This window comes from Eptatretus burgeri, chromosome 8 (assembly GCF_056783735.1).
Source record: "Eptatretus burgeri isolate ZD-2024b chromosome 8, Ebu_testis_v1, whole genome shotgun sequence".
NCBI lineage: Eukaryota > Metazoa > Chordata > Myxini > Myxiniformes > Myxinidae > Eptatretus > Eptatretus burgeri.
This window is the reverse complement of record NC_140968.1, coordinates 19,538,801-19,565,883: the sequence shown is the minus strand read 5'-3', so window position 1 is coordinate 19,565,883 and position 27,083 is coordinate 19,538,801. Positions and strand designations below refer to the sequence as shown.

General features: G+C 43.9%; 1 protein-coding gene across 1 annotated transcript in view; it reads left to right on the top strand.

Annotated features, from left to right (window-relative positions):
- The first annotated feature begins 1,553 nt into the window (after positions 1-1,553).
- The window catches only part of LOC147021251 (uncharacterized), a 28,760-nt gene continuing 3,230 nt past the window's right edge, over positions 1,554-27,083 (top strand). The window contains exon 1 of the mRNA XM_085891037.1: positions 1,554-1,798. The gene's annotated coding sequence lies outside the window, so the exon portion shown is untranslated. The remainder of the gene's footprint in view (positions 1,799-27,083) is intronic.

Below are 27,083 nucleotides of genomic sequence, written 5' to 3'. Positions count from 1 at the left end.
ATAGCACGGAACGGGCCACTTGGGCGGCCCGTGTCCGGAGTCGACCTGCGGCAAGGTGCGATCGCCCGGTCAACCATTCGCGCAGGTACTTAGGTAGATCGAATTTGGCGAGCGACCCTATCCTGCGCAGGTGGGCAATTGGCACGATCGTGGTGAGGTTAAACCCCCACCCGTGACTAGCTCCCGGCATTGGTCCGAGAGGGTCACGACTGAATTGTCTGTCCGGTGGGTGACGTGTCGCGATCCGAGTTACGTGGCCGTCCGCACGCCGGCGGGCGCGAATTCGCAACAATATGTATATATATATATATATATATACACATACATATATACACCGAATCACGTGACTGATGACGTCATAAAATTTCCATTTGGACTATTTTATGCTTAGATGACCCTTAATAATTTTCATCCTCATCAGATGTGGCATTCTCCATCTGCAATTTTGACGTCACAACGAAGGCACCTATGATGTCATAAAAAAAATCACTCATTCCCCATGAGGAGTACTTGCTATGTGCCAAGTTTCAATTTTTTTCCTTGCAGTTTCAGAGATACAGATTTCCAAAGTTTTTCCGTTATTCCAACATGGCTGCCACACTATGTTATCTATGACATCATAATTATTATTAATACATTCTACATGAGTCGTTGCACCAATGGTGAGAAAATTCGTCTCAATCCATCAAGCAGTTGCAGAGAAAAACGTGAAAGTTCTGTGTGGACAAACAGACAGACAGACAAACAAACGAGCCCAGGTGCGATGCCCTCTCCTTTGGCGAGGGTAAGTAGTTGCCATTCAAACCCAGGCTTAGATAGCACAGAGGTGAGTGCATATACCTCAAGGCTATCTTGCCAGTTCTTATGCGGAGTGTGATTTGCTGTGGAATTCCAAACATAAGGACTGGGATTGGAAATACAGTGCAATTCTTTCAACGAATTCCACCACCCTTTTCCTCCCCCCAGACCACCCCCCCCCCAAAAAAAAAAGACTTGGAGAAAACAATCATGATCATTATCTTTTACCTGCTGCGGTTAATGAACCCAGGAGAAAATCGACAAAAAATTGAAAATGGACTGGAAGATTACATGGATGGTTCACATTTCCAGGTGCTGTGTTAGCAAAGTCTCTCCACCAGGTGCCTGTAAGACCTCATTCCTAAGCAGAGCAGGCGGCACCTGCCCTCGTGTCTTATGACTTGAACTCTCCCGACGGGAAACGCACAGTTCGTTGCACTTTTCTCTGTTATGTTTTGTTATCATCCCGAAGTTGTGTTCAATGCTTCGAAGAATACAATTTTCCGAGCTGAATATTCATCATGAATATTGATTGAACAATTTCTCAATATTGCTACTCACAGGTACATCGTGAATCGAGCAAAAACCCAAATAACCTTGAAGCTCACACTTTGCACATCCTCGAATTGAGATCCCATGATGTCTGGGGCTCCGAGGATGTTGAATCTCTGGGATAACGCGCTACGTGTAAGATACCAAAATGAAATAACAGACAATTAGGAGAATGATAAAAATGCAATGACAGAAAGGGCTGTGATCGATAAGCAATGTCACAGTCAGAGAAAACGAACTATTTCCGTTTGCCTAATTACTTTCCCCAATATCTCCAGGTTCATCGGCTCTTTCGGGAGACTTCATTTTGTCGGGCAGGGAGAGAAGCGCTTCAGCATGGTGATCAGTCACAATCCTTACACCAATACCACGACCGCAATTTGGTGGTCAGGAGGGGGATGCTCTCCGTCCAAGTCGGGCAAGGCATGTTTGATGGCCTTTGATAAAGGTTTGCGTTATTGCCAATTTGAGGCACTCTCAATTACTTTTTCCTGATTTATTTGATGTTCTCGTCCGGTTCGATATTTAATTAAACGAAAGACTGCAACATATTTTCACTGCAATATATCTGCAATTCGGAAGTCCATGTTAAACAAATAAAGAGGGAAGATTTATCGGTAACACTGATTTTTGACCTTCGCATGAGTTCATCTGAATTTCATTGAGATGGCTGACGTTTAAGGAAATTTAATAGTTAGTATAAATTGTGCTTTAGCATATTGTTGATGGAATTAGAAATGCAGTATTATATACTGAGGTTGGCAGGATGGCCGAGATGTATCCACACTCACTTCTAAGATGTCTAGCCTGGGTTTGAATCCAGACAGAGCTATGTATGAACTGTCATCCCAGTGTACCACAGGCAGGGTGGTGATTCATCGATATGTGTGTGCCGTCCCTCGAATGGATGTTAAAGTGGGCGATCCATCTGTCAGTATCAGTAGACGTTAAAGCTTCCACGGTGTCCTTTGTGAAGAGTGTAGGCGAGAGGGAGGCACCATGAACAAATTCCAAACTTAACTGCACTGCTGGGAGAGGGACGGAAAACCACTGAACACGACCCCAGACCGAGAAACTGCTTCGGTTGAACCAACGCTCTGTAACATGGAGTATGTTTGGTACATCGGATCAGATTATATACCAACCATGAAATTGACACTTAGAGCATCATAAATTCCACGAGTCTTGCTTATCGCAGCACAAAGACGTCCAGCAACGTCACTCCGCCTGACAACAAACACTATGTTACTAAGTTCAAGAAGATTTAGCGCTTTATTTTGTATACCCTTCGTCCACCTTCGGTTTCAGAGGTAAAAATAAAATGATCAATTTCTGATTTACATTTGTGTGTACATAACATTTGTGTCCATTACAACAGTTACATTTGTGTAATTTTGTGTAATTCTTACGTCACTTCTGCAAAGACCAGTTCTGATCAACCTGCTTCTATTAAGTTTCGAGTGTAAACTCAAAACCACCTACAACGTTGTTCTACCTTATGTTTTCATCCATCTGTCTGTTCGCTGTGAAGTTGAAGATTCGCACGTACGTACATTGGTCGGTCTGGTCAGTGATTGTGTGTGTTTGTCTGTTTGTCAACAACCTACAGGTCACAATTTCAAACCGATCTTCATCAAACTTCACCAAATGGTCGACTTGGTCATAAGCAAGAAGCCCATTGATTTTGATGGCAAAAGGTCAGCAAGAGGTCAAAGGTCAACAACTAAGGCGGAATTTCTAAAATCCTCAATTTTTGTCCGATTGGCTTGAATTTTAAGAGGATTTGCACATCAGGTCACCGAATTTAACCACCAATTATTTTTTGAGCTTAACATCGCCAAAAAGGTCAACATAGGCCAAATTTCTAAAATTGACAATTTTCATCCGATTGACTTTGAATATCAAGAGGATTTGCATATTTAGTCATTGAATTCAACCACCAATGATTTTTTTTATGTCAACATAGCCCAAAAGGTCAACATTAGGCCAAAGGTCAACAACTGAAGTGGAATTTATAAAAAAAAATCCTCATTTTTCATCTGATTTACTTGAAATTTGAACAGAATTTGCATATCAGGTCACTGAATTCAACCCCCATTTATTTTTGAGGTCTAAAAGTCAAAAGGTCAACATAGGCCAAATGTCTAAAATCATTAATTTTCATTTGATTTACTTGAAATTTGAACAGGGTTTTCATATCATGCCACTGAATTTAACCACCCATAATTTTGAGGTCAGCATCGGCCAAAAGGTCAAAACAGAACAAAGGTCAACAACTTCAGTGCAAAATCTAAAATCCTCAATTTTCAATCAGATTTACTTGAAATTTGAAGAAGATTAGCATATCAGGTTACTGGTCAACCACCAATTATTTTCATGGTCAACCTTGGTTTTGAGATTTTGCAAGTATCGTGCGCTGCACAACGTCTTTCTTGTTACTTAAGAAATCTAAAGATTTCGTAAGTATATTGATGACTTCCGTTTGTTTGTTTGTTTGTTTGTAGGCACGATAACTCGAGAACGGAAGAAGCTTCCAGTGTCAAATTACACCACTTGATTCAGGAGGGTGATGGCTAGTGCTGATTAGATTTTGGTCAAAATCGGTCAAAGGTCAAGGTCACAGTGAGGTCAAACATAATTCCGTAAATTAATGTAGAGAAATGGAGTATTTTTGCTTCGCTCGACGTTACGAGTTCGTTTTAACTTCGATTTTAATTTTGTCTTCGGTATTTGCGATCGCTTAGGACGCTTAAAACTCGGTTGTCGAAATTCTGGTAAAAATCGGATGTTTTGGAGACGTTTTAAGATTGCATAAAAAATATTTCACTCGATGCGTCACGGGTCGTCCCATGATGTAGTGCGCTCGAGCAGACGCGTCGTTGAGTTCCGTTAAGGTATAATTGCGTGGAGAAATGGAGATTTTTGCTTCGGTCGACGTTACGATTTTTGATGGTTTGATACAGAATCATTGTAGAAACTTCTGGTTTGCGTCGATACCTTCTCTGCAGACAGCTTTTATTAGACAAGGTCAGAGGTCAAGTTGACGATTTCGGAAGTACCAGTCTATGACTGCTTGTTTGTTTGTTTGTGTACAGGATATCTCAAAAAGTTGTGGACGGATCCAGATTAAATTTTGAGGACAGGTTCAGTGTGTGACAATGACGAACTGGTTAGATTTTGGTGAAGATCCGGATCCGACTACTTGAATTTTTTAAGTGATTCTTCAGTCTTCATTGAGAGATCGGGTCAAAAACGATATATAGCACAATATCTAAAAAAGTTGTGGATGGATTCGGACGAAACTTGGTGGACCCGTTGGCTGTGCGACAAGGTAGAATTGATTTAATTGTGGTGAAGCTGAAATTTTTAAAAAGTGATTCTTCACCATTGAGAGATAGATTGGGTTAAATTCATATATAGCACGGAATCTCAAAACGTTGTGGACGGATTCAGACGAAACTTGGTGGACAGGTTTGGTGTGTGACCACAACGAATTGATTCGATTTTGGTGAAGATCCGAATCCGGATCTGGATACGAGAATTATTTAATTTCTAAGTGATTCTTCACCATTGAGAGATCAGGCCCAAATCGATACAGTTCTGCACAGCATGATATTTCAAAAATGTATTGGGCCCGATATGTTCTCGTGTATCAGGCATTGCGTGGTGGAGGTATTCGCTCTACCAAATGCCCTTCCAGTTCGTTCTGTGTTCGGCCATGGAGGGACCGTGATCAACTCTTGCACAGCATTATTATTCCTCTTTGGTGAGTTTCTTTTTTCGGGTTAGCAATTGAATTTCTGCGATACCACTTTGGCCCCAGTAACTCCACCTTCTCATGGGGTTGGTTGGGAAACGCTTGTGGTCCAAGTCTTTCACGAACCAGCAGGCCAGGTCTGATATGGGTAGGAATTTGTAATTTGATGGAGGAGGTGGAGGTAGGGGAGCATTTGGGAGCAAGTGACCACAACATTGTGTGTGCAAAGATTCTGTTTAGGGTTAGAGTTCAGATTAGTGGGGTAAGGCTGTTAGATTTCAGGAAGGAAAACCTTGAGGATAGGAGGAGAGAGTTGGGTGATTTAGATTGGGAGAAGCTAACAACAGGACAATCAGCATCAGAAAAATGGGAAACCTTCAAGGATCAAATGTGTAGAGTGCAAAGTAAGTACATTCCAATGAGGTGTAAAACTAGAAGCAGAAAGAGACCAGGGTAGTTGAATAGAGAGATATGGAATTCTATTAAAGAGAAGCAGAAGGCATTTATTAAGTTTAAAGTAACCGGATTGAAGTTAGATTTATATCACTGTTGAAGTAAACAGAGATGAGTTAATAAATTAACTCGGCAAGCCAAAAGAGAGTATGAGAAGGACATGACTCGGATGAAACTTGGATCGGCTGAATAGCCCCCACCTGTGTATAATTTCCTTGTGTGTGTCGAAGGTGTCGGCGATGACTCACCTACTGTTTGTGACAGACATAGTGGATTTCAATCGTCCACCAGCAAATGCTAGCAGATGGAATGTCCTGCTTACAATCCATGCTGAGCCACAGCACACTTTGTGGTGGAGCGTGCTGCCCATGAAGCACTGATCTGACATTTAGTAGTCCGACAGAGTTGGCATTTTAGTTCTCATCCCAAACCGAAATTAAGACAATGTGAGGACTGACACGTAATGTGGACAAGACCAGGCAGGACAGGCACATTATCCTCTCCATGCCTGCCAAAAGGAGTCAGATAGGTATATACTGACAGTCCGACAGCAACATGGAAATTTTCCTGAGAATATATCTCAATTTCCTGAAAGTTCGATTTCAAATCCTTCATCCTGCTGCCTTCAACTGCAGTTTGATCTGCCATGTCTGGGATGCCAATGTAGTGTCCTTGCCACACACGAGGCCACCACCTTACCCTATAATGGCTGAAATCATAGCTTTTTAAATATTTAATCACGTAATTATTCGTGCAAAACTGAACACGACTGTCATCATTAAAATGCCAGGATGTCACAAGTGAACCTGACTTATTATTTACATTCTGTGCCATCTTTCCAATTTTGTGTCATGCAGAGATTCTTTCACAAGTTCATGTCTCGGCTCTAATTGTCTACTCTGAGCGTTGCACGAGCAGCGGCTTCCTTGCATACCAGTGCAGTAGACTATCGTAAATCGTAACAAAGTGTGTCTTTCCGTTTCTTTCATTTTCACATCCAAGCAGATTCAGCACAAATATCATGAATCGCACGCGCAATGGATTCATTGCCTTTCATACAAGCAGGCTGCCAACTTCTCGTCCAATGATCAATGTTTTAGAGAAATGCATTTTCTCATCTTTCGAAGTGATTTTTGAAAAGCAAAGCAAAAATGGGACAAATTACAAAGAAAAAAGAAAAAGAAGAAACACCAATGTCACAAAATGGAATATATTTGGAACGAAGGGAGAGCTGCATCCAAAGGGAGGTTGAATAACCAGAAGAAACGGTCTTGGAGGACCACGCTCTGGTGGTGGAGTGGCAATACAGTATTGAAAAGTTGAGATATTTAAATATTTCATTCTTTGTCTCCCTACCTCCCAAACCAAATTGTCACATTTGACAACAAAATGAGACTTAATGACATCTATCTATATATTACGAAAACTCTCATCTTGTATGTATGTATGTATGTTCCCGAAATACAGCCAAAATGGTATACGATAGCGCAAAAATTTTAGGGCCACCTTACTCACCATTTACCTGTGGTGTGCAGTATCAAGTTTTGTTCAAATCGGACAACGAAAAACATTATTAAAAAAATCAATTCCCAATTCAGTCAAGGACTCTTCGGGAGTATTTGATCAATGCAAACAACCTCAGCGGTATAGTTTGCTGGAGCTATCTTTTTTTTTTCTTGAAATGATTTTTTATCAACTGTTGTCACAATGGGAACCCAACTGGTTCACGGGTCATCTAGTATATTACTAAAACTCGCATCTTGTATATATATATATATATATATATATATATATATATATATATATATATATATATATATATATATATATATATATATATATATATATATATATATATATATATATATATATATATATATATGTTTGTGAAATACAGCCGAAACGGTACACGATAGTGCAAAAATTTGAGGGCCACCTTACTACCATTCACCTGCGGTGTGCAGTATCAAGTTTCGTTCAAATCGGGCAACGAAAAACATTATTAAAAAATCAATTCCCAATTCAGTGAAGTTTTGGAATGACGATCCATAAAGCGCAAGGACAAACCATGGAGAATGTGTTGATATACCTCGAGAAACCGGTTGGCTGAACAATGACTCCTCAGGTAAATGCTCAATTTTCTTCAAGTTAAAGTTTGACCACTAAATAATATTGTTACGGACTTCAGAATCCGGTCTGCTGAATGCATCCACACATCCAGGTCCTCAGACAGTTATTTCCTGAAATGCATATTCAGATTAGCCCCATCCACATGTCTAATGGGATCTTAAATGTGATGCTTTGAGAAGGGTAAAGAATAGATCCCCTCTCTAATGGGAAGCTTTTTTCTTTACGACAGACATGTTTACACATTTCTTTCACGAGCTCTGAAGCTCGCCCTTATTTTTGCTCAGCAACATTCTTTCGCGAGCTCCGACGCCCGCCTTTTTTGAGAGGGCACAGGTCGTCATGGTAACCATGCGCAAGTGGGGTGAGCTTGGGGCGGACTGCGCCCACAGAGACGGCCCGCAGATATAAAACGAATGGAGGTCCGTTCTGAGGCAAAAGAAAAGCGGAGGCGAGAGAAGTGAAAGAAAGCGGGGCAGAGAGAAAGCTAGGGAGGAAGAAGAGAAGTGAGCAAGAAGCCGGTGTAAGCGCACAAAAGAGGAGAAGAAAGTGAGTGTGTGGTGCACGTGTGGGTGTCTGACCAGTGCCAACAATGAGACAATTCATCCTTCCCAGTGCTTGGGCAAGCAAGCGTGTGGTGCGCGTGTGGGTGTGAGCAGCGCCGGCGGCGAGTGAGGCATGGGTCAGTCACCAACAAGTGAGGTGCAGGTCAGTCACTGACGGACTGTGTGGGTCACTGGAGGTCACCAGTTTTGTGAAGTGTGAGGAACTGCCCGTGTCGCAGCATCAGGGTATAAACCCGCGACAGACGATCTCGGTGCCCTCCCAGTCATCGACTGGCGTTCAAGGCTGTTCGCGAGAGGGTGCACGGCAAGGCTGGGTTCTGGTGACGGACGTGACACGCACGCACACATTTGAGGACGTTTTCACTTTACGGACGACTTTCTGGTGAGTGAGACGATTCCTCCCCTCCCGAATGATCTGTTGGGTACCCTTGTCTGTGTTTAGCTGTAAGTCAACCGATAAGCATCTGCTCTTTGTCTCTTTCTTGGCATTTTGATTGATTTTGCTTTGAAATTAATTCATTTATTTACCTCAGCAAATAAAAAGCTCTTTTATTTATTTATTTTATTATTAATAAATTATTTGTCGACTTCCAACCTGTCCGTGTTTGTCCCTTCCTTCCAATAGTCTGGCATTGTCCGAACCTCGATAGACTGGGAGGTAATTACGACAGATTTGACCAAAAATCGTCGGCACGCACCAGCGGTTAAAACGCTCAGCCGCCCTAATTAAAATCTAATCGAGATAACATTGGTGCTTTGCCGAGGGCGCGCTCCCTGCTCAGGTAACACGTGACCTCTAGTTAAACAGAATAATTAGACGGCGGACACTGGAACTTGTGGATGACTGGGTGGCATTCGTGGTTCTAAAACAACCCACCGTACCGCAACGTTAATTGTGAGCGTGGCCCCAGGTCCGGCTCTACAGAGGACAACCGGGGATTAATCCCCCTGAGTGACAAGCTGGTGTCTCGGTATCCGTGGCCGCAACAATATTAAAATTTTGTGTCTTTTTCTTTTTCATCAACCGCTGTCACAACAGGAACCCAACGGGTTCACGGGTCGTCCCGTTGGTACATAAAAGTATCAGTGGGTCTTCAAAATTGGCTTTACGTATTTGTATCGTCACGTCTGTGGCTCACTGACGTGTGTGCGTCAGCGGCGAAGGACTTTTGAATACCTCCGCAGATTTGTGAAACGGTCTCTTACCGCGTTTAGTTATTTTAATGAATCGTTACCGTTCTCCAAGGATCAATGAGTGGTTAAAAGTTAGTCCATGTTGTTTGAGAGAGAGAGAGAGAGAGAGAGAGAGAGAGAGAGAGAGAGAGAGAGAGAGAGAGAGAGAGAGAGAGAGAGAGAGAGAGAGAGAGAGAGAGAGAGAGAGAGAGAGAGAGAGAGAGAGAGAGAGAGAGAGAGAGGTCACTGTTTGGAGGATGCTACAACACACAGACAAACAAGAGGTGGGAGTGGAGGGGTACTATTGGGGGTTGCGAGGTGTAAGATCAGTTCACTGACAGTGAGGGGAAGCTTGGACAGGGTGGTGTGAAGGGGGATCTTGGAGAGGGTAGGGTGAGGGGGGATGCAGAAAGTGTGGACATGAATTGAAGTGGAAGGATGCTGAAGATGGTGACATGTTGAAGGGGTGGGGTTGGAAAGACGCGGACATGCAGGTGATGTGGGAAGGGTATTAACATGGAGGGGTTTGACTGCAAAAAATCATGAAGGGGATTTGATTGCTGTGCGCAAACAACCTCTGCAAACTGGACTTGTCAAGATTCCCATGTTTAACATTCTGAGATAAGGATCATGGGACGGGTGGAAGGGATTTTGCTTGATGGCATGGAGAAAGGTCATGTTGTAGGAACTGGAGGTCCGAGGATGGATGGCAGAAAGTTTTGCAAAATCCACCTTATGAATAAGAGGAAGAATATCTCATGATAAAGAAGAACAAGTGAGGCACTCATGCCGGAGAAAAATGGAAAGTGAAGCATTTTCATGTTTTCAAAAAGTTTTTAAGGAAGAAGTGTATTCTTCAATGAAGATGATTATTGACAAAGGAGAGAGGTAAAGAAAGAGGCACAGGAAGTACAAGTGGAGGGCAGAATTAAATTGCGCCTTTGAGTTATTTTATTTTTGATTTTATTAGCGAGGGTAATAGGATATTGTTGGAGAGGCAGAAAGGACAAAAAATAATTTGGGGAAAAAAAAGAAACAGAATGACAAACAACCTCAAAACCGAGACGATTTAGCTCCTGGCTGTAGGCCGAGGCTTCAAAATAAATGAATTCAACAATATCGACAACAAGGTACGATGAAGACACAAACGATACGCAGGGAGACAAATTGCAACAGAAAAACATGACTGATCCGCTTCAGAGATCGTAACTTTGATTGAGGTGGAAGGAGCAGCTGTAGATTCGAGCTACACATGCAGCGACCTCTGAACCGGAAGTGGTAATTCCGTGAGCGTCTCCAAAGCCTCGACTCCCCCGTCCAAGTTTGAACTTGCTCTGCATTACCTTTTACCAAGACGAATAATGCCTTCGGGATACAGTTACTCTTGGATATCAATTTGATTTCTATCAAGGGCTCCCAATTAAGACTCACCTCATGCACCAGCAATCCCATCTCAGGATGGCCGTCGGCAAAGCACAGTTAAAGCAAGCAGCTTTGGGGATGAAAGATCTTTTTTTTCCAAACACACCTTTGTTTATCATTTGTTTTCAGATACTAACCTGACATCGCTCATTGCCGTGGCTGAAGTACGCGTTCTCGATATTATCTGTGCCTCGAGTGGACGTGAAAAGATTGCTCTAGTCTAGAGAATCTGACGTGGGATATGAATTTTGAACGGATTCCTTTTCAAAGCTGAAGAATAGATGGGGATTGAAGCAATAGCTCAGTTTGGGGAGTAATTGCCTCAAAGTTGTCTGGGTGCATGAAATTGTGTTGGTTTCGAAGGCATTTTCAAGTGTTTGTATGTAATTCTTTAACTGCCGAACCGTAGCATCGAGAGGCCACAGATTTTGGTTGTAGGTACTTCATAATCTGGGCAGGTTTTCAGCGAACGGAGGTTCACCTTGATGTCCATTTTGATGCCACCAAAGGCCGCTATAACATGTACATTGAGATGGGCGGGGGTCAGGCAGTGCTGCCGCCAGCCCACAGTCAAAAGGTAACCACCAGGGGGTCAATAACTCCAGAAATATTCAATGTCCACCACGTCCCAAAACCATCGCTGGGGAAAAGCTCACCCAGCCAGGAAGCGCCGGGTATCTCCTGCTCATAGATCAATATTTCAAAGGTCCATTATGAGAACTAATTGCAGCAGCATGACCAAAGTCTATGATGACGATGATACTTCATTAACGGTCCAATTCATCGCGGGATCCGCCGAGGAAGGTTTTTCACGCAAGCTCTTCATGAACCGGGTGGTTCAGGGCTGACTTTCAACTGAAAGTGATTTATGTAGGAATTCATAATTTGCTCAGGGTGCCGGTGATAACTCATTGACTCGACCTCCTGAAAGACACCCTGGGATATTTAAGGTCTTGTGAAACATCAATATGATGGTTGAAAGTTGGGTGAGGAAGCAAACCCAGACAAGGTAGCTCAATCATAAGTGTGCCATACCTGTACCATGCTGTCAGAGGAGCAGAATGGTGAAAGTGTGAACCACATAACATCCGTTGTGTCTTGTTTTACAAATCAACCAATATCTGTTCACTCTGATCCTGCTAGGAACTACTATGTCCAGCCGGTCTTGTCATGGGACACCAGACACGTTTGTCTGTCTTATTGCGTTGTACAGTACCAGTCAATGTGCTCCAGCCTAAACAAAAAAGGGAATTTGATGGAAATCATTCAGCCCTTCTTGGTTTCCAAAAGTCGTCCAACCATATGCATCGTCTCTGACTTCGTAAAATCGTTTGACTTTGATCAATAAGCTGCGAGGAGGTGCGGCATCCTTCACATCCATGGATTTGCTTTTGAAATCAACGTGATTTACTTATCAGGATAATTTCTCAGCAGGTTTTTCAGTTGATGAAATTCTCGACAGTGATGTCGAAAGTCTCTCCGGATATCGTACGACAGCAAGTGGAACGTCATTCGATGCACGCCTCCACGGGTTGTCGGTGGATGGTTGAAAAGCACATCGACAGATCTTGCAGTTGAAGGCATTTTAAGCAATGTTGCCAACTAGTTTACATGCCTGTGTTGGTGTAGATACAAGAGTTGCAACGATTTGGGAAGAAACACGGTTCGGAATTCTCTGCAGCCAATTACGAGGCACAAAAATTGGCAGCGAGGATGCAAGGCACAGACGTGTCCATTATCAATCGCCTGTTGTCTTTCAGGCACCTGATTCCAATCAGGCACCCAATGATCATGCTTCTGGAGGAAACTCAATCGCCACCGAGGGAGATGCAAAACAACTGCGTTCGGTGAATGGATGAACTGGCTGATTAACATGGCTGGATAAGAGGGTTAGAGGTTGAGCCTAAGGATGAGCACCACGGGGTGCTGATTGCTTTGCACTCAGTTGGTACCTCTTTGGTATTCTTCAGCAGACTTGGTGGTGTAATTGTTAGACCATCCACTCTACATGTGGGAGGGTGGTGCTTCTAACCCTGACCGAGTCATACCAAAGACTTGCAAAATGGAATGTGCTGCTTCCTTGCTCGATGCTCAGCATTTAAAAAGGATTGATTATATGGCTGAAGCAACCATACAAGTTCGCAACCATTTTCAAAGGCTTGATGGGTCTAATTTAAAGCAACTTTGTGCTCCTCTCTATATGGCTACCTCCTCGTTATTGTCATTATAGGATTGTTATTTCACAATATTTCATTATTTCTGTCTCATCATGTTTTTCCATTGTTAAAAATGGAGCTTGTTAAAATCCATTGTTTTCAAAATCCGAAATCTATTGTTTTCAAAATCCCAAATCCATTGTTTTCAAAATCCAAAATCCATTGTTTTCAAAATACAAAATCCATTGTTTTCAAAATCCAAAATCCATTGTTAAAAATGGAGCTGAAATGCTTTTATCCATGCTCAGGTTCCTCCACTGTTCTCGTATTAAGATGTGTATGTTTCTTGTATTTTGTGTTTGATTCAAGAGTCGAAATAAAAACCTGAAACTGAAACGAATGGCCTGGCCCTCTGCACCGTGGAGTGCCTTCGAATGGCTTAATTGGCAGATATATTGCCCCTTTATAAATGCTGTAGATTATTACTATAAAATTATTATTATTATTATTATTACTATTACGAGCAGAGTACCCACCCTCCGGGTGGGTCGAATTTGTGCATTACTCGCTGAAAACAGTATCGTCTGTGTTTTGCAAGAAGACCATAGATGTTTGTACAGTGTGAGTTTAAAATGTTCCAGATGGTCTGCACCCTCCAGGGTCTAAAGGATCTAAAAGGTGTTGTTGGTGGTACAAGTGGAGTGCACCCTCATTCATCGCTGATCATCATGGTTTCTCTGCTGTGTTAACAGGACGGTTCCGTGAGTAATGGGGAGAGTCTTTCTGTGGATGGAAACTGCAAGGTCACTTATTATATGACTCTAATGCTTAGGTTAAGCATTCCTCTTCAGGAGAAAATTTTGATTAAGTACTGTATATGTATCAGGAAATACTCTATGCTATGCCTCTCTTACATAATGCAAACCCAGACAGGATTCTAGAGACTATATACACCTTCAGGCCCCAAGAGACATCGCTTTCATAATGACAGAATAATTATAATGGCACGATTGCAAAAAAAAATTTTTGCAGTGCAAAAGGTAAAGGTCTAACATCTTTCAAAAAAGGTCGGCGCGCGTGGGCGCGTATTTAGCAAGCTCGACAGAAGCAAGAACTTTTGCACTGAGAGGCTGTTCCAACGGATTATAAAACTTGTTTAATTGTTGTAGCATGGATAAAAGTATTTGGCGTTAGGCAAAAAAGTTTTAAAATGTTATTTTTATCTTAAAGTGAACAAAAGTAAAATAAAAACAATGTCACCCACAGGGTGACCCGTATCTTGCCAAAAGGTGACCACGTGTGACTTCTTTAAGGTCACACTGAGGTGAACAGAGCTGCTATCCACCAGGAGCGACTCCTTGAGGAATATCTGCCGACGAGAGATTCCGATGAGAATCGTTCTACAGAGTAACCATGAAAAATATGCGTTTGCCTCATAACGTCACCAAATGACGTCATAATGTCTCAAGCTTGACATATCTAGAAAGCACTCATCGAGGTGTTCAATTTGAGGTACTACACGATATGGTTCCTAAAACTTGAAAATTTGACCTTGGGGTCAAATATGTTTGACCTCAGGCGCTAACCATGAAGGTCAAGGCCAATCGCCACCAAAAATTAATCAGCTGAGCGCCAGACCATGAACTATATTCCCATGAAGTTTGAAGACAATCCGATCAAAATTACTCAAAAAATAAGGGTTTCGTCGACTCCCCTGATTTGCGACAAAGTGACCTTGACCTTTGACCTTAACCTTCAAAATTTTGTGCACTGAAAGGGACCTCTATAGGCCTCTGATATGCGAAGTTACAAAAATTTCCAATGATAACTGTGCTCTGCAGAATTTTTTATACGTGATTACAGACAAACAAACAAACAAACAAACAACAAAAAAAAAACATTCAAGCTGATTAACATATCTTGCAAAAACGTCGTTTTGGCAAGATAAAAATCCATAAATTGAGAATGACTCGATTTGATCGGTATATAAAGGAACGAAAAGAAGAAGACATTTGATCATCATCAGTATAAAGATATATCCAATGTACGATACTCTGTTGCTTTGTATTGGTGATGACGATGCAGGTTCTTGCCTTCCCAGCAGTAGTTCGGGCAGGAATTTTGGAATTTGGGAAGGAAGATGCCTCAGACTCTGTTGGCCCCAAAAACCCTGTTCCCATTGTGTGCTGCCTTTTTGGCTGCTGGTTGCATCATTGATTAGGGGCATGGCTCTGCCGCTGATGCAGTGCTCCTATTACCAATGAAATGGTGCTTATTTCGCCGACCTCGGAAGGATGACGGGCTGAGTCAACCCCCTGGTGTTAATTCGGTGGCCAACGGGACTCGAACTCAGGACCCTAGGATCCCAATCCACCATCCTAACCGCGAAAGCAACACCAGGCTTCCATAAACCCTCGTTCGGCCCCATAGACTCTTTAGAACCCTAACCCTAACAGCTGAGACCTTATAGACCCCATTAGAACCCTGAGACCACTAACACCCTATATGGACCCCCTTAAAACCCGACAGAATCCTAATGGTGCTGGCGATAGCTCATTGAGTCTTCATGAAGGACACCGGACACCAAGGGATCTTTAACATCCACCAACTAATTTGTCAGATGTGACGCTCAGTTTAACGTCCATCCCAGGAAAGGGACACACGTTGATGAATCACACTGCCTGTGAAACACCAGGATGACAGTCCATAGCTGGATTCAGGATTCATACCCAGACGAGAACAGCTTAGAGTGTGCGTGCGTACCTCTAGGGCCTCGGCCATCCTGCCAGCCTCTAAACTCTAAAGATATCCACATCATGAAAGAAGCAAATGCATCTTCAGTAAATTTCACCATCATTTCTATAGAGACCACTCTGTCTTGTCCATAACCGGGTAAGAACGCAGACGAATGCCACTTTAATTTACAATTCATCAAACCCGTTGAAGACAACCTCTTGTTTCAGATCAATTGTCCAGAAAACCAAACTATTCATCTTATTGAGAGTCCACTTTAATGCAAGCACCGCATGCACGTCGTGAGCTCTCGGCACCGAGCAGCACAATTGGAGCGATGAAGAAAGTAAACACCTGACACAAGATCGAAGGATCAAGGGGTCATTCCACCTGTCATCTTGAAGAAATATGATGGAAGACGATGAAAAATTAGACAATTGATGCATCTTAAAATAATTATAGTCAATTTCCACGAAAACAAACCATTTTGGGATGAGTGTCATAGAAAAGAAGAGTTCACTTAGGTCGCAACTCAATTACTTATTTAACTTGAATCAAGGTATATTGGCAATTACAAAATGGAGGAGAAGAGGTTAATAGAAGGAGCCACAGAAACAAGAAAACGTCTAGTGATGGTCACTTGTGGAAAACACTAAAAAGGCTTGTCAAGTGTGATGACTATCAATTGTAGGTTTAATTACACGAACATTTGGCGTGGTTGAGGGAGGATAAACAGCGGGGCAGCAACAAGGGGGATGAACAAACAGGAAAAGAGGAAGGTGAGGGAGCGCAGAAACAGACGAGGCCCACAAAAGTACATAGCTCAGATGAGGACACATACAACAGACACAAAAACATCTGAAAGCACTCAAAGGGACGTACATTGATACATTACATCGACAATTAACCAGCAAAATGAAGAACAACTCTTAAACTTTCAGGAGAGCCAGCAAACAACATCTGTCCAACATCAAAAATGAACTTTCAAAATCCCTACTCCAAAACATGGCGGCACCTTGTCCAGTCTTCCTGTGGAGTATGCCCCCTTACATCCCTTCCCTCTCTTCAAATGGCACCACAGCCGACTCTGCTCATGAGAAGGCCGAAAGCCTCACTTCTGTGTTCGCTTCCAAATCTTATGTCTGCAACCCCTTATTCTCGGTACCCATCCTTCCCTGTCACACTCAATTGCTGCTGGAGTGCGAGACTCTGTGTGTTTTGCACCTGAGTGGGTGGAGAAGATTCTGGCAACCCTGGACTCAAATTCTGCACCTGGAGCAGACGGTACCAGCGTACGTGTCCTAAAAACCTGCTCTTTAAAATCTCTGTCTCCTCTTTCGCCTCTTTTCACGATATAACTTTCCTTCAGTCATTTTCAATCTGCTTGGAAATCCGCCAACATCACTGCATGACGTAAAGAAAGTACAAAAATGGATCCCCTCAATGACAGAACTATCAGCTTACTTCCAATCATCAGCAAGGTCATGGAATCCATCATCGCAGTTGATATGAAATCTTTCCTTTTCTCCATCAACGTCATCTCATATCATCAATTTAGATTCAGATCAGGTCACTCCATCTTGGACATGCTGCTTCTACTCAACTAACGATGGATGGAGACCCTCAACGTCAGACATGAGATCAGGGCCGTCTCTCTGGATATATCTAGTGTTTTCGGTGCAGTCTGCCATCCTCCCTTACTCTCCAAATTCTCTGCCTGTGGCATCAAAGGCCAACTTCCATGACTGTCATAGCCAACGTGAAGCTCCCAATGGAATCCTTTCATCTTCTCTCCCTGTCAAGGCCCAAAGCAGTGTTCTGGGACCAGTGATATTGTTAATCTTCATAAATGACTAACATGGATCGGCTCGCTATGCTCACCTCTCGACACATCGTTGCAGAGATTAACGTCACAAATTTGCCATGCTGTCATGATTTACACCAATCATAATACAAACATTGCTTTTGTACAAATGTATTTGTATTATTGGTGATATTATATTTGTTTTAAAATTATTTGTAATGAGCAAATACCACCTGTCGCTTCACTGACGGGAATACTGAGGGGGGAGGGGAGAAAAAGAAGAGGGAGGGAGAGAGGGGTGGGGGAGATTAAGGTGGAGGGGGAAGGAGAGAGGAGGGAGGGATGGGGAAAGGGAAGGCAGATGTGCGGTGGAGCGTTAATTACGATTCATCGTGTCTCATCAAAATGATTCTGCATAGAATATCAGTGAAGATGGAAACAAAGTAATGTCTGAAATCCATTTTCTTCAACTCATGCAATAAATACCACCCAGAGACAAACACCTGTCCAGACACGTTCGGAGATACAAAGTCCAGAGACAAACACCACACAGAACACCTCACAGACACGTCCGGAAACAAACACTGCCCAGACACGTTTGGAGATACACAGTCCAGAGACAAACACTACACAGAACACCACACAGACACGTGCGGAGACAAACACTGCCCAGACACGTTTGGAGATACACAGTCCAGAGACAAACACTACACAGAACACCACACAGACACGTGCGGAGACAAACACTGCCCAGACACGTTCGGAGATACACAGTCCGGAGACAAACACCGCCCAGACATAACCACCATCCAGCTACATATGGAGATAACCGCTGTCCAGATACATCCAGAAAGAGGGAGAGAAAGAGAGAGGAAGGGGGGGGGGGAAGAGGTGTGGGAAGATGGTGCTGCACTGTATTAGGAGGGGGTGGGGGGGTGCGAAAAACAGAGAAAGGGGTTGGGATAGGGAAGTTAGCAGAGAGAATACTGTATGTTATGCTTTATGGACACACACACACACACACACACACACACACACACACACACACACACACACACTTATTAGTAAATATTAGGAAATACAACCCATCACTTCACTGTTAGGGTATATTAAGGGGGGTAGGGGGAGAAAGAAGGAGGGGAGAGGAGAGGTGGGAGAGAGGGGAGTGAGAAGGAGGGATATCGAGGTGGGTGGGGGAGCGAGAAAGGGGAGGGGGTGAATGATGAGGGGTGCAGAAAGGGAAGGCAGCATGAGGGGAGGGCAAGTTACGTCAATGTGAGGGGAGGGTCTGACCAGACGTAATGACCATCCGGATGATGGGTATACCAAGTGGGGGGGGGGAAGAGGGGTGGGAAGAGAGGGGTGGAGGAACGAGTAGGTAGAGAGACCGATGAGAAGTGGGGGAGCGAGGAAGCAGGAAGGAGCGAGGGGTGGGGGAGTGAGGAGGGGCAATAGAGGAGGAAACAATGCATAAATAAAACGTATAACAAATAAAAACATTAAAATGAATTACTTTTTAACAAGTGTTGTCATGATTAGGGTTGGATAGAGTACATATTGTTTGTGGCATGTATATTCAGGTGTGGCAGGCTGTCCAGTTGAGATTGAAGGCTCAGAAGACAAAATGGAGGCTGATTTGCTTAGGATTTTTTGAAGAACTTCATTATGAAGACTTGAGTAGTTGTCTTCATTTTCTGTTTGTTGACATCCTTGAAACATTTCAGGACATTCACCATCTCACTCCGCACCTTGGAACTTATCATGCAGTCAGGATTGTGCTCATTATGAACCACTCACTCAGAATGATGCACGAACCACTTGTTCAGAATGATGGAGAACGAACCACTCACTCAAAATGACGGAGCTCGAACGACTCACTCTGAATAATGTGGCACAGAAAAAGCATCCGCAGTGAGTGAACGATTTGCTCAGAATGTTGTAGTGCGGTTGTTCTTTCTTTCTTTTTGGTGTTTAATGGCTATTTTCAGACCCGCGAGGCTCTATATACGCCGCACACCTAAACACCTCAGATATGGATACTGGAGGCTTAAATTGCTAGCCCCGTTTTTTAAATGAATTTTCGAACTGATCTACAGAACTGGGGATGCTTCTGAGTCAGATGGCAAAATGCATCCGGCAGGCCTGAACACGTACGTGATCCCCATGACATGGACAGAATAAAGTAGATGCGATCTGGACTCATCGTACTGAGGGCAGCGGGTAAAAACATGAACCAAATCCTCAGGAACATTACACCGGTCACACAACCCCGTGGGGTGATGCCTTATCCTGTGAAGATCGAGGTTGAGAGAATAATGCCCGTGCAGTTGTTGTTGTTGTTGAATTAGATCTGCGCTGCAGCAAAAAGGCGTTATCAGAACACGCCCTACCTCACAGTAACTGCTAACAGTACATCCCGTTCATGACAGGAACTGTACTGCCATCCAATGTCGGGCACTCGGCAAGCGGCTTAAGCACTCAAAGAACCACTCCAATTTAATGGTTGGCAAGCTATAGCAATGTCCAAACTATGTCCGAATTTGACAAATGAACACTTTTCGAGGATGCGGAACTGCTAAGTTCGATTCTGGAGATTAAATTTTGTAATTCTACTTAGTTTATGACATTCTCGAGGTTATTGCATGTGCGGAAATGAAATAAAGCCACGAACGCTGGCGTCTCCGGTCGTTTATAAGCATGGCAATGTACCCAGAGGTTCGTAGCAATGAGGAACAGGCAGGCGTTCGATAATATGAGTGTAGAAAGTGAAAAAAAAACTTTCTCGTTAAGAAATCGTTGAGGCATGCTCCAAGTGAAAGCTTGAGCAGGCCAAAAAACATGGAGGCTACAGACCCTGGCGAGGTAATCAAGGATATTCCTTAAGACCCCAGAGAGCGAGTTGGCCAAGGCTGCACCTGATAAAGGATTAAATAAGGCCATTAATCATCTTTAACAGGGGTGTTTTAATTCACCCAAACACCCACTTTTCACTCTGTACTTCCATGGAGTTTTCTTCATGGGCATGCAATGTTTCAGGCTGATGGGTTTCATGGGTTTGGAGTTATGGAGGAGACACACTGACACACACACACACACACACACACACACACACACACACACACACACACACACACACACACACACACACACACACACTGACATTTATTAGTATAGATATATAAATGTCCAAGTTGTCAAAATGGTCAAGGGTCTAAGCTGTCTAATCTGTCTGAAGGGTGTAAGGGGTCTAAATGGTGTAAGGGGTCTAAATGGTGTTAAGGTCTATTGAGTCTGGAGGGTCTTAGGGGTTTTTGGATCCTCAGGGACTTTTGCGTCTTAGTGGTCTTTTTGGTCCTCTGGGTATTTTGGGTCTTTTGGGTCATTGATGACTTTTGGGTCTTTTAGCTGCCTGGCTCTTGGCGTACCTGACTCATGGCATACCTGGTTCTTGGCGTTCCTGGTTCCTGAGGGAGATGACGTGACGTCGATTGGTGTTCGAGCTTGTTTGTGGGTGGGTGCACGGCGAGGCAGGGAACTGCCAGCGGAAATGAGCCAAGCTGTTGAGAGCTCATTTGGAGAGGTAGACACAGGCACGCTAACACATTTTGGTTTATTTTAGTAGGCGCACGACGACTTCTGCCTTGGTAAGCCGAGATCGGATTTATTTTTCCCCTTGAATGGCCTGCTGGGTACCCATGTCTCGTGTTTAATTGTTAAGTAAGGCAGAGTGATGAGCATCTAACTTTTGTCCATTTTTCTATAAATTCTTGTTGAATTCTTTATTTGTTTGAGATTATTTTGTTGATTGAACATTTGATTTAAATTCATCCATTTAATCGACAAGGAAATTAAAAGTCCTTCAGTTTATTTATTTTTCTTAATAATAAATTCCTTGTTGACGTTTCAACCTGTCCGTGATTGTCATCTCCTCCCATCGATTCAGCATTGTCTGAACCGATATAGACTGGGAGATAATTCCCAAAGTAAGTAACCTGTCATAGTCAGCATGCACCAGCGGTAAATGCTCAGCCACATTACTTAAGATCTAATCAAGACAAGATTGGTGCATTGCCGAGGGCGCGTTCCCTGGTCAGGAGGCCACGTGACATCGAGTTAAATGGCATATTAGACGGTGGACACTGGAACTCGTGGTTAACTGATTGGTGTTTGTGTTGTTATGCCACCTACTGCACCACAATGTAAATTGTGAGCAGTGGCCCCAGGTCCGGTTCTTCTCGAGAGAAACGAGGATTAACCCCCTCATAATACACTCAGTACCCGTGGCCATAACAACACACACACACACACACACACACACACACACACACACACACACACACACACACACACACACACACACACACACACACACACACACACACACACACACACACACACACACACACACACACTTATTAGTATAGATATAAAAATAAAAATATAAAAAGGTCCAAGTGGTCGAAATGGACAAGCGTTGAAGCTGTCTAATCTATCTGAAGGATGGAAGAGGTCTAAAGGGTCTTAGAGGTCTTTTGGGTTCACAGGGTCTTTTTGGTGCTCTGGGTCCTTGGGGACTTTTGAGTCTCTTGGTTCCTTGGTGACTTTTGGGTATTCAGGGTCTTTGGGGTCCTCGATGACTTTTGGGTCTTTTGCATCTTCGGGGTCTTTTTGGTCCTTGGTGACTTTTGGGTAGTCAGGGTCTTTTGAGTCTTTTAGATCCTTGGTGACTTTTGGGTCTTCTTGCTCCTCTGGGTCTTTGGGTCTTTTGAGTATTTTGGGTCCTTAGGGACTTTTGGCATCTTTGAGGTCTTTTGGGTCCTTAGGGACTTTTGGGTCTTTGGGGTCTTTTGGGTCCTTGGTGACTTTTGGGTCTTGAGGATTTTGGGGATTCGTGGTCTTTTGAATCTTTTGGCATCTTTGGGGTATTTTGGGTCCTTTGGGACTTTTGGGTATTCAGGGTCTTTTGGGTCCATGGGTACTTTTGGTTCTTCAGGGTCTTTTGGGTCCTCAATGACATTTGGGTCTTCAGGGTCTTTTTGGTCCTCGGGGACTTTTGGGTCTTTGGAGTCTTCAGGGTGCTTGGGAACTTTTGGATCTTTGGGGTATTTTGGGTCTTTGAGATATTCACGGTCTTTCGGTTCTTTTGGGTCATCTGGGTCTTTTCATGCTTGGAGACTTTTAGGTCATCTGTGTCATCAGGATCTTTGGGGTGTTTTGAGTCCTTGAGGTCTTTTCGGTCTTAAGAGTTTTGGAGTCCTAAAGTATCTTCAACCGTCAAAGAGATTTCAGCAGTCTAAAGCATCAAAATGTATCTTCCAATCCTACGTAATTTGTAGACGTTCGTGTAGTCCACAACGGAAGTTCAAACAGGACGTAATTAATTGGCATATCATCTTCACGGCTTCCTGGATGGCTTCACTCACGGCTTCACTGACCGCCTCATCGATCGCCTCACGGACCGTGCTTTTCATTTTTATATACTGTATATAGATCTCTCTGACTCTAGAAAATCCCCTTTTCCTATTTGCAGATGACTCCACCTAATGCCGTGACATCCCTCATCCTTCAGACAAGCAGGCAGCAGCCTCTTCCCTCTCTTCAGACCTTGAAAAAAAATCACGAGATGGACAAACACTTGAAATATGTCTTTCAATCCTGACAAATCTCACACTCTCACTATTTCTCCAAAAGGACCGTTTGGCAATCCCCCTTTCATAACAATCCTCTTGGGCAAGTTCACTCATTCAAACTCCTGGGTCTCACGATCAGCCATGATCTTTCTTGGTCAAACCACATTTCAAAGTGAACAACAAACTTGGTATCCTGCATCATACAAATTCCTTCCTTGACACACCTGAACACCTATCCACCAACAAGGCCTTCATTTTCAGATTGATGGAGTACTGCTCTCCCCTGTGGACTGGCTCCCCTGCCACACAACTTGCGCAGCTTGACTCCATGGAAACCGAAGCCTTCAAGATTATTGGATTCTCCCAGGATGAAGCCGAGTAACTTTTCCATCGCAGACAGGTAGGTGGTCTCTCTGTCTTTGGAGGCCTCCTTTCTGGTCTTTCACCCTATGCTCTTTCTGTGCTTTTGTTCCCCTTCCCTCAACCCCCCCTCCCCTCTCTCTAATTTTCTGCATGGCGCAGATGGTCCACCATCATCCCCCTTCTGGTGAAACCCCCCCAAATCTAGAATAACTGCTCACCTCCACTCATTTGTTCCTCTCCTTTCCTACATGTGGAATCAATCTCATTCTTCCCTCCAAGTCTTCAAGACAGTTGTTCACCACAATGTCAGATCATTCCCAATCCAAAGCCATGATCTATTCATCCATTAACCCCCCACACACTCCAAAGCTCACCTCATTCCATATTTCCACTTTTTCCTTCCTGAGTGTTTGCTTCTGTATCCATCTCGTTCACCACATGTGTCCTCTCTAACCCCACATTCCTCCCTCTCTCTGCTGGTCCTTTTGTTCAGTTGCATCCTGATTTGTTCAGTGTTCTAGCTCTTCCACGATCCTTAAAATTTATACAAAAAATCCACAAAAACTATAGAGTTCATGAGAACTCCTTATCCCATGCAGTCTTGAGGAAAAGCACAAAGGAAGGGCCTTTTCAACTCTTGCTTTGCATTTCCGAGCACGATCTATATTTCCAACAAGCCGTGATTTTTGGCTGAATCTTGATATCCGTCAACGTGGAGAGCATGAGCGGCTAATTTGATTGGTTGAGATGGTGTAACATGGCATCACATTTCATCCAAGTACTGCTAAAGTGGAGGTTTTTGGAAGTGCCAACAAGGCAATTTCTGTTCTCCAGTGTTCAAGTGTATCATTCAATTCAAATAAAATGAAAGTTTTAAAGGCTGGAGAAAAAAACAACAAAAAAGTGTTTTGTGGAAATTTACCGCCATCAATGGACCGTCTGATTGACCATGTGTTGCACTATCTTCTTTGACACGTTAAATTAGTTCTTCATGCTTGTTGTTTGTGTCCTTTTTGACGTCCCTAAAAACAGTAAGTTTCCTGTTTGCAATAATTTTCAATTTTGTTTCACTGCCAGGTAGACACGCTGTCTGTGCGTTTACATCGACTCAGTTCTGCTCGTCGGTCACTTTTAACCTACTGCTGCTTGCACAAAACCTGTAATTCAAATCCTCTTTTAAACATAATTTTCAGCACACACACACACACACACACACACACACACACACACACACACACACACACACACACACACACACACACACACACACACACACACACACACACACACACACACACACACACACACACACACACACACACACTTCTACTTTTACCAATAGATGCAAAAATCCACCCCTTCCTGCTGCGATCAATCATAATCATTTTAAACTTACTAGTGTAGGGTCATATGTTGAAAAATCTGAGTTCGCATTTTTGGTCTGCCAACTGTTGTTTATATACATTTTTGTGTCCTTTAGATATCCCTAAAGGATATGCAAGATGTTGGGAAGTTTTCATTTTCAGTTTTATGCCATTTTTTTTAACGAAACAATGCATAACCGTCAAAAACATTTAAAAAAATGTGTATATTGTTACGAATTCTGGCCCGCCTGGCGTGAGAGCGATTGCGTAACTCCAATCGCAACCGCGTCGCCCACCGGACGGACAATTCAGTCGTGACCCTCCTGGAACTACCGCCAGGAGCCAGTCACGGGTGGGGCTTTAACCTCACCATGATCGTGCCAATTGCCCACCCGCGCAGGATAGGGTTGCTCGCCAAATTCGACCTACCTAAGTACCTGCACGAGTAGTCGACCGGGCGATCGTACCTCGCCGCAGGTCGGCCTCGGACACGAACCGCTTAAGCGGTCCGTTCCGTGCTAGTGATAACCGAGCGGTGTTATCGCTGACCTCGGCGGATGTGGTTCTGTTTACCGGGCGTTCAAAACCCTCTACTAATTTATTCCGCGATTCAAGATGGCACTTTCAAAAGGGAAAAAGACGACGAACGGGATACATTTCGCACAAGGACATTTATTTAAAGCACATATTGCACACACAACACAAGCAAGGCAGTCATGCAATATACAAGCAAGAAATAGAAAATAAAAGCAATATCACCGACTATAAGCAAGGATCAATTTACATGCACAGTTACTTACCCAGTTTCTACTTGGCAGGACACGGCGCCACAGCATGCAAACAAAAACAAAGAAAAACCCTCCCCATAGGCAGGGAGGTAAACGGGGTTCGTAAACCTTTATGGCATGGGACCTGGAGGACCGAGCGGGTCCCGTGAGACCGAAGGGTCTTACCCGCGCCCTCGTGGCGCGACGGTGGGCAGGTCGCGACGTCAACTCCCCACGGCCTTGCGTAGCTGCGCCTGACCTCGGGCCCCTGGCGTGGTCAGCGAGCTCTATCCGGCGTTGCTGCTGGTGCTTCCACGACCCACGACCCAACAAGCAAAAGACTGAAGGGCAGAAGGGGCTTCAGGACCAGAGAGAGAGCGAGAAGCCCAAAACGAAGAGTCCAAACGAAGAGGTCCAAACGAAGGGAGGGAGAAGAGAAGCCCAAGGGGTGACCAGCGCCACGAGACCAAGAACGAACGAGCCAGCATGAACCGAGAAGAGACCCCGAGCCTCGCGTCTGTTCGCCTTTTGTAAAGCGGGGCTCCGCCCTTTGCCCCGCCCCGTTTCTGGCTCCACCTCCCTTCTGGAAGCCTCCCAAAAAGGGGCGTGCCCTCTCGCTCCCCCCTCCCCGTGCCGTGCGGGGGACGAGGAAAGTCAGTTTTGGCTCGGGGGCAGGGAATTATTCCCCCAAAATCAGACCCCCTCCTTCACATGAACTTTGACCCCCTCTCGGATCGCACCTCCCCCACACCAAGCACGGGGAAGATCAGGCGGGAGAATCAGGCGGGAGAAAAACCCCACAGGCTTCTCAAGTGCTTTTTGTTCTGCCATTCGGAAGCGGTTGTTGAGAGCGACGTTGGTGGTGGTGGTTCGGGGGTGGTGTGAGCGTCGTTGGCGTTGTGGCGTAGTTGGTCGTGGCGGTTGTTTGTGTGGAGGTTTGTTGCAATGGTGGCTCAAAATAACGATAGAAAAGAAAAACGGCTATTTCAAAGCATCGCAGCCCGATGAATCACACAAATTCCCTTTAAACAACGGTGGGGAACTATCTGCACATAAACTTAGCGTCATAACTGATCAAAGGAACCTTTATGGTGTACAGTCATGCGCCACTTAACGACGGGGTTACGTTCTGAGAAACGCGTCGCTAAATGACGTTGTCGTTATGCGAACATCATTTTTTTTTTCGTTTTCGAACATCGTACTTACACAAAACTACACACCTAGGCTATATAGTGTAGCCTATTGCTCCTCGGATACAAACCTGTACAGCATGTTACTGTACTGATGACTGTCGGTAATTGCAACACACATCCAAGAGAGACGGAAGATGCGTTAGTTTTACCTTTGTGCTGTTCATGACGGCCATCGGTGTTGTTAGCAGGAGCTCACAATCTCCTCGCATCGATTATAGAAAGATG